The sequence below is a fragment of the Amphiura filiformis genome, chromosome 10 (assembly GCF_039555335.1).
Source record: "Amphiura filiformis chromosome 10, Afil_fr2py, whole genome shotgun sequence".
Taxonomy (NCBI): Eukaryota; Metazoa; Echinodermata; class Ophiuroidea; order Amphilepidida; family Amphiuridae; genus Amphiura; species Amphiura filiformis.
This window is the reverse complement of record NC_092637.1, coordinates 18,103,792-18,116,674: the sequence shown is the minus strand read 5'-3', so window position 1 is coordinate 18,116,674 and position 12,883 is coordinate 18,103,792. Positions and strand designations below refer to the sequence as shown.

The following is a 12,883-nucleotide window of genomic DNA, read 5'->3' as shown; positions in this document are numbered from 1 at the left end:
TTTGTAGACAGCTGTCTTTATTAAAAGTTTCTTAATACATAGTACTGTCATTTAATCAGTGACCTTAAATACATTAACGTGCATTTTATTTATTAATATTAGTGACATAGTCATTTCAAGAGAGTTATAAGAGGATTGAAAAAACAAGCAACAAAAATAAGGGAAAGAGCAACAGAATGAGCGAATAGAACTAACTGCTGATTATTTTGTACTCAAATTGAGTAGAAAACAAACAATCAACAATGAGCTCCACCCGACCCACCCCGCCGACCCTCTCCACCACACATTGAGCATGTTGAGCATATTTTCCTTTCTTTACTATGGATTAAAAATACACAGGAATGAAAAATTATATCATAACATTAATAGTTGCCAGGATTGCCACTCATTATTAAACTTTTGCAACTTTAGGCTACATACTGCTTGGTATTTCAAAACATTATAATAACATTTAAGTTCCCTTTTTAAAACATCTAAGTTTGGTCGTTTCTCTGTCATCTTTACTCTATACAAATGTAATTTTGCAATAGTCAAAATCAATGTTAGAATTAAATCATATTTAGATCCAAAAAGAATTAACTGAGGGGTCATAGCTAGATCTATACTGATCTTGTCTTTTATCCAGTCTTTGAGATCTTCCCAAAAATTTCTAGAAAAAGGGCAATCCACAAAGAGATGCTTGATTGTTTCTGGATTTATCTTACAAAAGTACATAAGTCATCATCACTTATGTTCATTTTTAACAACAATGTATTTGTGCCTATGATACTCTGATTAATTCTGTATTGAAACCATCTCAGTTTAATATCGGTGGAAAATTTGAAATTTAAGGTACATATTTTTTCCAATCATCATTCTCCATTCCAAATTCCATTTGCCACTTTGACTTACTCATTGTATTCTTCATCTTTGATTCAATAGAAATATCATAGAACATTTTGCACCCTTTTCGTTGCTTAAAAAGTAGTTCCATATTATACGGCTGAAAAGGGAGGCTAGTTTGGAGCCTATAGTACCATTGTAATTAAAATTTGACTGAATTGCCCTAATAATACCATTGTATTCTAAGAAATTGGTCTTCAATTTATAAAGTTTTGTAAATTCGACAATCGACAAAAAGGATCCGTTTGCATTTAAGAGATCATTTATAAACAGCACACCTCTTTTTTTCCAATGGGCATAACAACCTGATTTACCACCAATCTTTATTTTATCGTTCCACCACAAATATTGTTTTGCAATACGGTTGAAATCCAGATTATTATTATTTACAATGTTTATAAGTGAGGACCAAGAAAACAGAGTATCATACCAGAACTTATTATCTATCATGTTTTTCATGTCATTAAAACGATACATACCAAGGCAACAAATATCATCACTTATTACATTAAAACAAAGACGAAATAGCTTAACCCATTTTTGATCACCACAGGCAACCCTCCGAATCAATTTACCTTTAAAGCATTTATATGCATTTCTACATTTGGCATCTTTACTCCACCATTCTCATAATTTTGCACAAATTGTGTTCTTTTAACTCGATCTGGCTTGCCGTTCCAAATATATTTATATATCTCATCATTTACCGTTTTGATAAATTCCTTGCTTGGGTTTGGTAGCATTTGAGCAATATAACTTATTTTTGGCAAAGCCAATGATTTCACAACTACAACCCGTCCCAACACCGTTAAATTTCTTTTTTTCCAACTTGATAACAGTTTTCGTATCAAATGAAGTGCTTTATCATAATTATCATTTACCATTTGAGCAAGGTTTGTACTAAAAGAAATGCCTAGAAACTCAAAGCTACCATTGAAATTCCATTGTATTTTTAAATTTTTACTAATTATAGTATTTCTGAATTTCTGAGACCCAATCCATACTGCAACCGTTTTATCAATATTAATTTTCAAACCAGACATCTCATAAAATGATTGCAATGTTTTAAAGGCACTTTCCAGTGATTTTTCTGTACCATCAAGAATTAATGTAGTGTCATCTGCATACTGTGCAATTTTAAAATTCATATCATTGATGCAAATTCCTGTTATATCCTTATTTTGTCTAATCATTGTAGATAATACCTCCGCACATAAAACGAAGATATATGGCGACAGAGGATCGCCTTGTCTACAACTGCGCTGAATTTGGAACGGTTTAGATATATTTCCATTTATGATTACGGAAGAAGATGCGTTCTTATACAAAGCCATAAACCATCTGCAAATGTCTGATCCGAAATTAAATACCCTTAAAGTTTCAAGAATAAAATCATGCGAAACCGTGTCAAAAGCTTTTTCAAAATCTATTAGTAAAAGCATCCCCGGAATTTCATTTACCTCTGTGTAACTTAACAAATCATAAATAAGGCGAATACTTTCACCAATGAATCTATTTGGGACAAAACCTGTTTGATCTTTGAAATTAAATATGGCAAAACCGATTTTATACGGTTTGCAATACATGCAGAGGCCAATTTATAAGAAACATTTAGAAGCGAAATAGGCCTCCAGTTTTTTAAGAACTGACGGGGTTTATCTCCTTTTGGCAGAAGAGTAACGTGACCCCTTTTTTGAACTTGAGTAAGAGACCCAATTCTAAAACCTTCATTTAAAGATCGGAGGAGAAAACAAGATATTTCCAACCAGAAGCATTTGTAAAATTCCGCTGTAAAACCATCAGGTCCGGGTGTCTTGTTGTTTTCATGTTTTTCAAAGCATATGTGAGCTCAGAAAGAGTAATTTCACCCTCTAACGTATTTGATTGCATTTGCGTTAATTTGTTTATGGAAGCATAATCATCAATTTTAACATTATTATTTCCACCTTTTTCTTTATACAGATTTTCATAAAAAGATACTACCTCCTTCTCAATCTCATCTTGAGATGTTGCTTCTGTGTTGTTACCTCTCACAATTCTAACCATTTGTTTGTTTACAAAGTTTCTTTTTCAAGATTAAGAAAATATTTGGTGGGTTTCTCTCCTCCTCTATCCATCGGACCTTTGTTCGAATAAAACATCCTTTAATCTTTCTACTACGAATATCCTCAAGTTCATGTTTAGCATTATCTAACTCATTCTTTAAAATTTCAACATTAGGGCTGTTTTCCAATGATGCCTCCTCGTATGACGTATTTAAGTTTTCTATCAATTTACAATAAGTACTTTTAATATTGGCCGGTTATTTTTCACACAGCGACGTTAACTAGGCATATCCCCATTCTTTTAACGTATAGGCCAATAGTATTAGCTATAACCCTAACATTTCTCATAACAAGCTGATTTTTTCAGGATAGGTCCAGGAACATGTGTAGAATCAAATTCCAAAAGTCCCCAAAAATCCCCCTTGTGCTTCCTTCAAAATCCAAGATGGCGTCCAAAATGGCCGCCATTTTCAGTTTTTATCATAACTTTGCTCCCAGACATGTTAAAATCACAAACAAAGCATCTAAATATATGTGTTGAGGTACAAGGAATGTTTTAAAAACATTTGCAAGAGGTTTCAATAATCCTAAGTAGCCAAAATCCAAGATGGCGTCCAAAATGGCCGCCATTTTCAGTTTTTATCATAACTTTGCCCCAAGACATGTTAAAATCACAAACAAAGCACCTAAATATATGTTTTGAGGTACAAGGAATGTTTTAAAAACATTTGCAAGAGGTTTCAATGATCCTAAGTAGCCAAATTCCAATATGGTGGACAAAATGGCTGCCTTTTTAGTAAGTAAAATTAGTTTTCAACCAGACATGTGTTTAAGATGTGTTAATAGGCATTGGGGTAAGTTCGAAACTTATGATTTGTAAGCAGACTTATAATGTACATCATCCAAATTCACTACCATTATTACCATCATTATTTTACAATATTGATTCAGTGCTTTTATCATGTGTATACAATACAATAGTTACCACGGAAAAACAGTGGGATGAATAGTTACCATTATTTTCTATTTGCCTCCAAAAGAGCTGAGCTCATGCCAAGATGGCTTAAGCCTATGTTCACATCGGCATCCCCGTGATGTAATGCAATCAAATGGTACACCTTAAACTTGATCAACTTGCACTGTGTTTTCGGCATTAATGTTCTTCAATGCTGGTTCGGTCTCCTCCTCATTGTCCCCAACTAGTACAGGTGCTGTGTTGCTGCAAGACTGACCACAGCATTTGCTGCACATCAATGTACAGAAGAGTCTCAAGTTTCTTGCAGCTGCATGTCATGTTGTTGCAGCCATCTTGTTTGCATCCACATGATATCATGTTGAGCAATGTGTCTGGTGCAACAGCGAGTTCTGTTTCTACTGGAACAAGAATTCCATCTTGTGATCTCCATCCCCAGTCAGTTGGACTTAGGTTGTTCCCCATCCATTCTTGAACCGTGAGAAAAGTGCCATATCCATCAAATACAACAATCGGGTGTGCTCCATAATGCTTTAGCATGTGTGATGTGTAATTCTGACATATGCCTGCATAGGTGGAGGGATTTGGCCAAATGGCATGTCGAAGTAGGTAACCACCATCTACTACAAAGAGACAATTCTCTGGCAGCTTGGAATGCTCAGTGAACGATTTCAACAGAAGGCCCAGGGAACTCTTCAAAGAGAGAAGGTGGCTGAGGACCTAGTTCGTACGTAAAGAACGACGCTATCTCAGAGCTTTTGTTCAGTACACATGTGATTCTATTAAATAATAGAGTCGGATTCACTTCTACTTGTTGTCCCCTAACTCGCACCATCTTGTCCTTTGCTCCAATCATAGTAACCTTGTCATTTCGGCGTAAGGCAATGTTTGTAAACTTCGTACCCGTTATTTCTATTGCTGACTTCGTGCCAACTTCCACCGCTCTATCACAGTTAGCGGATGAATCTGCTACAGTCCCAGTTGACACAGATACCATGACGATCCGGTCCATACCCAGCAAAGGGGGAATGTGCCTTCAACCAACCAACAAAAACTTTACGATCCCTTATGTTCCCGTATGAACACCCGCGAACTGCTCTAAAGCATCACAATCTGGGGCACATCGAGAAAGTGTGTGGACTCACTTGGTTAATGTACTGTCTGTGATGCCGCGACCATGTGTCATTCCCCCTGATGTCTTCAAAGTCCACATCAAAAACTGCTCAACGGTTTGGTCAGAGAAGTTTCCACCCCAGAAAAAATCTAAACGTCGGATGGTGAAATATCCCTTGTCTGTGATGAGTTGGTACTCATCTGCGGGGATGTTTTTCCCCAAAGACTCCATCTGCTGTAAATACAACCTTGCAGATTTGGCATAGTGGAGATGCCCTGCAGCGTAGAAGCGAGGCATCATCTCTATTATGCAGTAGAGGTGGAGTTTCCAATTCTCTTTCAGCTCTAATGAAATGCCGAATAAGGGCCACCTGTCCGATGTATTGCACCCACAGCTTCCCAATTCTGCTTTCACCTGCTTTGATGTCTCTTCACGCTATTACAGGCTGTGACACAGTCTCAGCCATTTATCGTCAAGGAAAGCGCAAACCCTGAACAAGAAACATGAATATGACTTGTTAGATACCTTTACAAATGCCAGCAGCATGCATGATGAGGTACAGAGAGCAGGGGAGAGCTTCATCCTGAAGATGTATGGGGTTAGCAATGGTTCATTGAATGAATACCGCCACTCTGTATACAAACGGGCAATTGGTCGCAGTTCCCTTAGCTCTTCATTTGAGCTCGCGAGTTTACCCCCAACTTGTGCTGCTGCAAAACAGCACTCATTCCGCACTTTCCTCATGGTTCAAGAATGGATGGGGAACAACCTAAGTCCAACTGACTGGGGATGGAGATCACAAGATGGAATTCTTGTTCAAGTAGAAACAGAACTCGCTATTGCACCAGACACATTGCTCAACATGGTATCATGTGGATGCAAACAAGATGCAACAACATGACATGCAGGGGTAGCGCTAGAACCAAACACTCTAGTGTCCGCAGGGACCCCCGAACTTGCAGAAAATTAAGAAGTAGGGGGTCCGGAGCAGAGTTTAGCGAGTCCCGAGTTGCACAAATGCAGCATAAATAGTATGTCTGCAATAGCGCTAAATTGAAAAACTGGGGGTCTGCAGGGACCCCTCAACTTACAGAAAATTTAACAACAGGGGGTCCCAACTCTATTTTGGTGGGTCCGGGACCCCAAAAAGCAACTTAGCGCTACCCCTGGACATGCAGCTGCAAGAAACTTGAGACTCTTCTGTACATTGATGTGTAGCAAATGCTGTGGTCAGTCTTGCAGCAATACAGCACCTGTACTAGTTGGGGACAATGAGGAGGAGACCGAACCAACATTGCAGAACATTAATGCAGAAGACACAGTGCAAGTTGATTAAGTTTAAGGTATACCATTTGATTGCATTACATCACATGGATACCGATGTGAACATAGGCTTAAGTCATCTTGGCATGAGCTCAGCTAGTTTGGAGGCAAATAGAAAATAATGGTAGCTATTGTATTTTACACATGGTAAAAGCACTGAATCAATATTGGAAAATAATGATGGTAATAATGGTAGTGAATTTGGATGATGTGCATTATAAGTCTGCTTACAAATCATGAGTTTCGAACTTTCTCCAATGCCTATTAACACATCTTAAACACTTCTTAGGCGGTCATTTTGGACGCCATCTTGTATTTTGGCTTTATATCTAGGTATTGAAATCCATTTTGGCCGCCATATTGGAATTTGGCTACTTAGGATCATTGAAACCTCTTGCAAATGTTTTTAAAACATTCCTTGTACCTCAAAATATATATTTAGATGCTTTGTTTGTGATTTTAACATGTCTGGGTGCAAAGTTATGATAAAAACTGAAAATGGCGGCCATTTTGGACGCCATCTTGGATTTTGGCTACTTAGGATCGTTGAAACCTCTTGCAAATGTTTTTAAAACATTCCTTGTACCTCAAAACATATATTTAGATGCTTTGTTTGTGATTGTAACATGTCTGGGGGCAAAATTAAGATAAAAAAACTGAAAATGGCGGCCATTTTGGACGCTATCTTGGATTTTGAAGGAAGCACAAGGGGGATTCTCGGGGACTTTTGGAATTTGTTTCTATACATATTCCTGGACCTATCCTGAAAAAATCAGCTTGTTATGAGAAATGTTAACCTTTTTATGATATATGAGCTAATACTATTGGCCTAGTAGGCTATTTGTAGAGGTCACGCGTCAATGGGAAAGAGCACTGTGTATTATGTATAGGAAAACGGACAGTAACTGCAGTATGTGTGACCGTACACGATGAGGGGGCACGTTGGCGCAGCGGTACGGGCTCTACCGAGCAATCGGAGGGTTGCGAGTTCGAGCCCCGGCGGTGCCATCGTGTTGTGCACTTGGGCAAGGCACTTTACCTCACTTGCCTCTCTCTACCCAGGGGTGAAATGGGGAGCTGTTAGGGATATTGTCCATTGAGCGCCGCCCAAAGGTATGAGCATGCCTTGGGCTTTGTATGGCAGCTGACATATTCTATCGACGGCGGAATAAACATGATAAATGTATTTTATTTTGGTATCAAATGGTATATCATATTACTTCAAACGATATCCAGAAGCGGGATTATGGTTTGTTGAACTTTGCTCCTTCAACAAAATGGTAGCTTTTTTCGTTTCTACATGTGTCTCTTTTTCCACATTGCTTGTAATAAATATCAGTCATAATTGGCGATCATTTCAAATCATCCCCAAGTCAACGAGGTTCAGGAATATCCTCTCATTGTTAATTGTTGGTTATACATATTTAGACAAAATACAATGTTTTGTAACCCTCCACTTGAACAGGATTTAGCCAAAGCAAACAAAGACCAGAGTTATTAAGAATTCTAAAGACATCGAAGGTAGAAGCTTATAATCCTCTTCAACAATAGGACTATTGATTGGTTTAAAAGGAGATACATGTCGAGCCAACTTGAGGTACCTATGAACACGACCTTCATGCACATTTTACACCAGTGGCGTGCACAGCACATTGAAAGTGGGGGGGGGGGGCAGGTTGTTCAGTTCCCCCGAATGGAGTCTGATTAGGAGCAAATTTTGACGTTTTTAACGGGTTTTCCCCCGAATCCCCCGAACGCCACTGTTTTACACTGTAACTCAGAATACAATTTAGGACATTTACGGCTCATTCGTGCTGTACGGTCACATATTACATAGCGACCTTTTCAGGTTATAGCCCCTGTTGAAAGGTAAACATGACATACACCAACTATATGAGAAATGACATGGGTTAGTACAAGCCATGTATGTTATTTGTTTATGAACTTTTATATTTGGTAAGATCTTTGGGGCAAATTAGCGAAAATCGATATTTTGCCAAATTTTCACTATTAAAAGAAAAACATAAATGGTATGGTTTTAGTACAGACCCCTTTGTCTTGGTCCTTGGTGAAGAAATATTCCATACTTAATGTCAAATCTGCACAACAGAGTCAACTGGTCCATCAAGAAGGACCACGCAATTGGTATAACAATAATTATTGTTGTAATTGCGTAGTCCTTCTTGACGGACTAAAGTCAGCCAATAATCACTCTACCGTGACAGGAGCCGATACAAAACCAAGTCCAAAATGTCACTGATCCTTATAACCCGGGTTGCAAGCCGCCCCGCGGCAACCAGTAACCGAAAATGTGAGGTACGCCCAAGGATACGTATTAAAGAGGGAGCGCCACCGGAGCAGTTCTTCTGGGGTGAACCAAACCTGCCTAGTTATCAAATTAATCAGTGACGTGGTTATCTCTGAATTTGACAGGTGCTAATTGATGCAATAACATTAAAACATCAATTAGCACCTGTCAAATTCAGAGACAACCTTGTCACTGATTAAGTTGATAACCAGGCATGTTTGGTTCACCCCAGAAGAACTGCTCCAGCCGCTGCTCTGGCGGGGCTTCCTCTTTAATTTTTTGTTGAGATCATAGGATAAAATAGCAAATTACTAGTACATTGTCTACCAACTACCAACACATAATGAACTGTCATTCTAATATACTACAAATACTTATTTTTTCTGTTGATGCTCTTTTTTTCACAATACAGGTTGTACCAGAGTGAGTGAATTTGTATGACATGAATGGCCTTGTTTGGGGCAGGTCCTCGACGTGATCACCTCATGGATCATATGTAACCTTGAAAAAAAAGAGTTTGAAAGTTTAATAGATATTGTTGAATGAGTACCTTTTGAATTTGATGAATATTTAGGGCTGTTGTCGGCAAAGCAATTTTCCTGATTGTCGACAAGCATGGAACAATTGTCGACAAATAAAACACTAATCACTAAAAGCTAAATGCGGCCCATACACGATCAATATTATTGATCAATATTGCAGACCCTAAATGCAGGAGGAGTAGATACAAAATCAACCATTGTGCGTGTACAATGGTAGATTTTGAATCCACTCTTTTTTATCAAGGGTCTTTGATATTGATCATTGATTCATTATAATTCCAATATTATGATGATGCGTATGTGGTGTATTATGATAACATTTTGGTGTAAGTAAATGACGCACAAATCGCACACTGTGGTCTCTGAACTTATTTTGATTTGTCGACAACTTCTCAATTTCGGATATTGAGATTTGGCGATTGCCGAGAGTGAAAAATTCTACTCGTCAACAGCCCTATAAATATTGATAAAATGTTGTGTATACATGTAGCCCTATACCTTATCGTTTTTATATGAGGCCATTGCTTCGTTAATAGCTTTAATAAGATAAATGTGTAAAATGGCAAAAATATGTCCACAATAGGTTTTATACAGAAGATTGTTTTAATGTTGTCATGGTTACCTATATTTCTATAATCATCCACGTAAAAAAGAGAGAAAACAATAAACATGTTTGGTATTATTTTTTTCTTTCAGAACATTGCACTAATTTTATTTTATTTAAGGGGTCGGTCACCCAAATTTCCACTGCACAGTATATTTCTGGGGTCTGAGAGCATATCAGATACACCAAATTGCATTCTGAATACGAGAAATGTCCTTCTGATATCAAATATTTTGATCTATACACCAACGTTAATATCTCAAAGTAAAAAATGGTTATAAGTCATTCCAGTTCTACCTGACTACTAGATGATATTAAATATCTTCATTAATGCGATGTCCTGTATAAATGTATATTACTTTTTTCATCGAAATGTATTTTATTTTAAGTATATGGTGGAGTATGATTATTAGAGTATAGTGTTAACCTTTATTTACACCACTAACATACACCCTTTCCATGCATATCATTAATATATCGGACACAGTTATTGTTATCTTTTAAACAGAATGTCCTTAAGGGCTGGGAAAGCGACGTTTTCACATATTTTTTGTTGGACCTGAGAGTACATCAGACATATCAAATTGCATTTTGAACGAGAAATATCCTGCTGATATAAAATAGTTTTGATTATTTGAAATTCGCGATATAATACACATTTTATGCAAATGATTAAATGAAAAATGTATATCTTTAATATGAACGGTCAAAATTTTCAACTGATGGTCGGTTTTTCATCCCAGCTACATATACTTGCATATTATTAGATTTATAACGTTTGCTTCAATTAGGACTGTTAAATATCAAAAACATCAAATTTTCATAATTTGCCATCAAATTTCTATTATATCGCGAATTTCAAAAAAACTTAAATTTATTTGATATCAGAAGGACATTCTTTGTGTTCAGCATGCAATGTTTGATGTGCTCTCAGGTCCCACAAAAATACTGTGCAGTCTTTGCTATCCGATCCCTTAATATAAAAAAGGAAAGGTTGTTCAAGATAAAAATGCATCGCATGCTGTCCATAGGCTTCAACATAATTAAAGTTTAGAGATAATCTCAAAATATCAAGAGCTATCTCAAGAGCCACTGAACCAATACTAGACTTGTTTGTACTCATTTAAAGGCATTTTTCATGCTGATTCCAAATATGGCCAAGGAAATGTACAATTCTGAAGTTGGTAAATTTGAAATGAAAATTTGTGGAAAGGGTTAAAATGAATATATATAAGTAGGCCTACAACTCTGTTTGCAAGGTAGACTTTCCTATCATTGGATGTCCTCATAAATTACCATTCATGTACTACATTAATCGTCAGTATGTAATCATCATCAAAAGTAATCAGTAGTTTTAATTGTCATTTAGTACCTCCGAATATTATTTACTTTCTTTATTTTACTCTTTATTATTTTTCCTTGTGCATTGCCTTACAATGACGATACTGTGCCTAACATATATTATATACAAAGCTGCAAATTGGCACAATATAATCATGTATAAGTACTACTTAACAATTAAGTATATGAATATCAAATTTGTTTAAAGTTTGGAAGTGTTGGGTATTTTACGCTATTAGAAATATGCATATAAAAAAGGAAAACTTAGGGGAATGTTTGTTTTTGACCATGCAGTGGGGGGGGGGGCCTACATGTAGGCCAAAGCCTGTGTGTAGAAAATATAAATGTATATATCCTATGTAAAAGAAAACGGGAATTTTAAGGATTTTAAAATTGAATATAGAGTTTCGGAAAACGAAGAGCTTTTTACCAATATTATAATCGCATGTATTTTTGATTAGGCCTATTACTACCACTGTATAGTCATTTGCATTAAACCGATCACATTGTGTACAAAGGGTAACGCTATTATTGTAAAATGTTAAATATGAAATATTGTATTGTATATGATTTAGAAGTTTAAACTTAGGTCCTTAAGGTGGTACTACACCCACTGATAAATTTTGTGACTAATTTTGCATTTTTCTCAAAAAATAACTACACACTGGTAAAAAAAGTTATGTATATTATAGGGGCAAGGAATCCAATTACTTCACTGAAATGTCCATGATTCAAGATAAGTAGTTCATTTATATGTTAAGAAATGAGGTAGGCCTACATTCTAGCGGTACATCTTTTCTTATCATAAATAACATACTGCTTGTCTTGAGTCACTGAAATTCCAGTGTCGTAACTGGATGCCTTGCCCATATTTAATATACATAACTTGTGTTACCAGTGTGTAATTATTTTTTGAGAAAAATGCAACAGTCACAAATTTATCAACGGGTGTAGTACCCCCTTTTAGGTCTTGTATCGACTACAGAATATAATAAAGGTATAGTAAATATGCAGAGTGGTAGGTCTGTGAGGGTGTATGGGGGTGTGTATGTGAGGGTGTATGGGGGTGCAGGGGTGCGTATGTGTTTGCCAGTAAACGTAAACGCGGACGTTTAAATGGACCACTATATTCCAACCATGGACGAAACTTCAACCGAAGCTGTTCCCGTTTAGCTGAGATATGTAAATGAGTGCAAACGTACTAAATGTATACATAGAGTGCGCCCCTATTGTTGATATAAAACTCAGCCCCCGGTGGCCGGTTAAAATAAAAGGTAGGCCTATATAACTTGTGTCAACGGGTGAGCGTCCCCGGTTACAGCCGTTAGAGGCAGAAAATAGAAGAAAAAAAACGTCCTTGTTTGGATAGTTACGCGGTTTGCGCCCGGGGGCGAGCGGGGGGGGTATGTTGGGCTGGGGTGACGGGATGGGGTATACTTTTGTAAATTCTTTCAGGTAGGAACCCTGCGTGTGAATTGGGGTGGGGGAGGGCGTTCGTGAGTGTGTGGCGTTTGTAGCCACCCCAACTGGGGACATAGGCCTACACATGAAAAACCACCGTGGAACGTAGGCCTATTCCACAGGAATTGCGGTCGTCCCCGATTGCCAGGACCGGTCGAGTCCGTAGTTACCCGGTATCGGACGGTCTCCCGCACACCGACATCGCCTGGCTAATAATTACTTGGTAGGCCCTACTGCAGAGATACTAAAATCAATACCCGGGATCGATACACGTGAATGTGCTATGCACG

General features: G+C 37.5%; 1 protein-coding gene across 2 annotated transcripts in view; it reads left to right on the top strand.

The window, feature by feature from the left end:
* Positions 1-9,929, top strand: part of LOC140162147 (protein kinase C beta type-like) — a 163,424-nt gene extending 153,495 nt beyond the window's left edge. For both annotated transcript variants that reach the window (XM_072185421.1, XM_072185420.1), the window contains exon 6: positions 9,058-9,929. The gene's annotated coding sequence lies outside the window, so the exon portion shown is untranslated. The remainder of the gene's footprint in view (positions 1-9,057) is intronic.
* Positions 9,930-12,883: the final 2,954 nt, after the last annotated feature.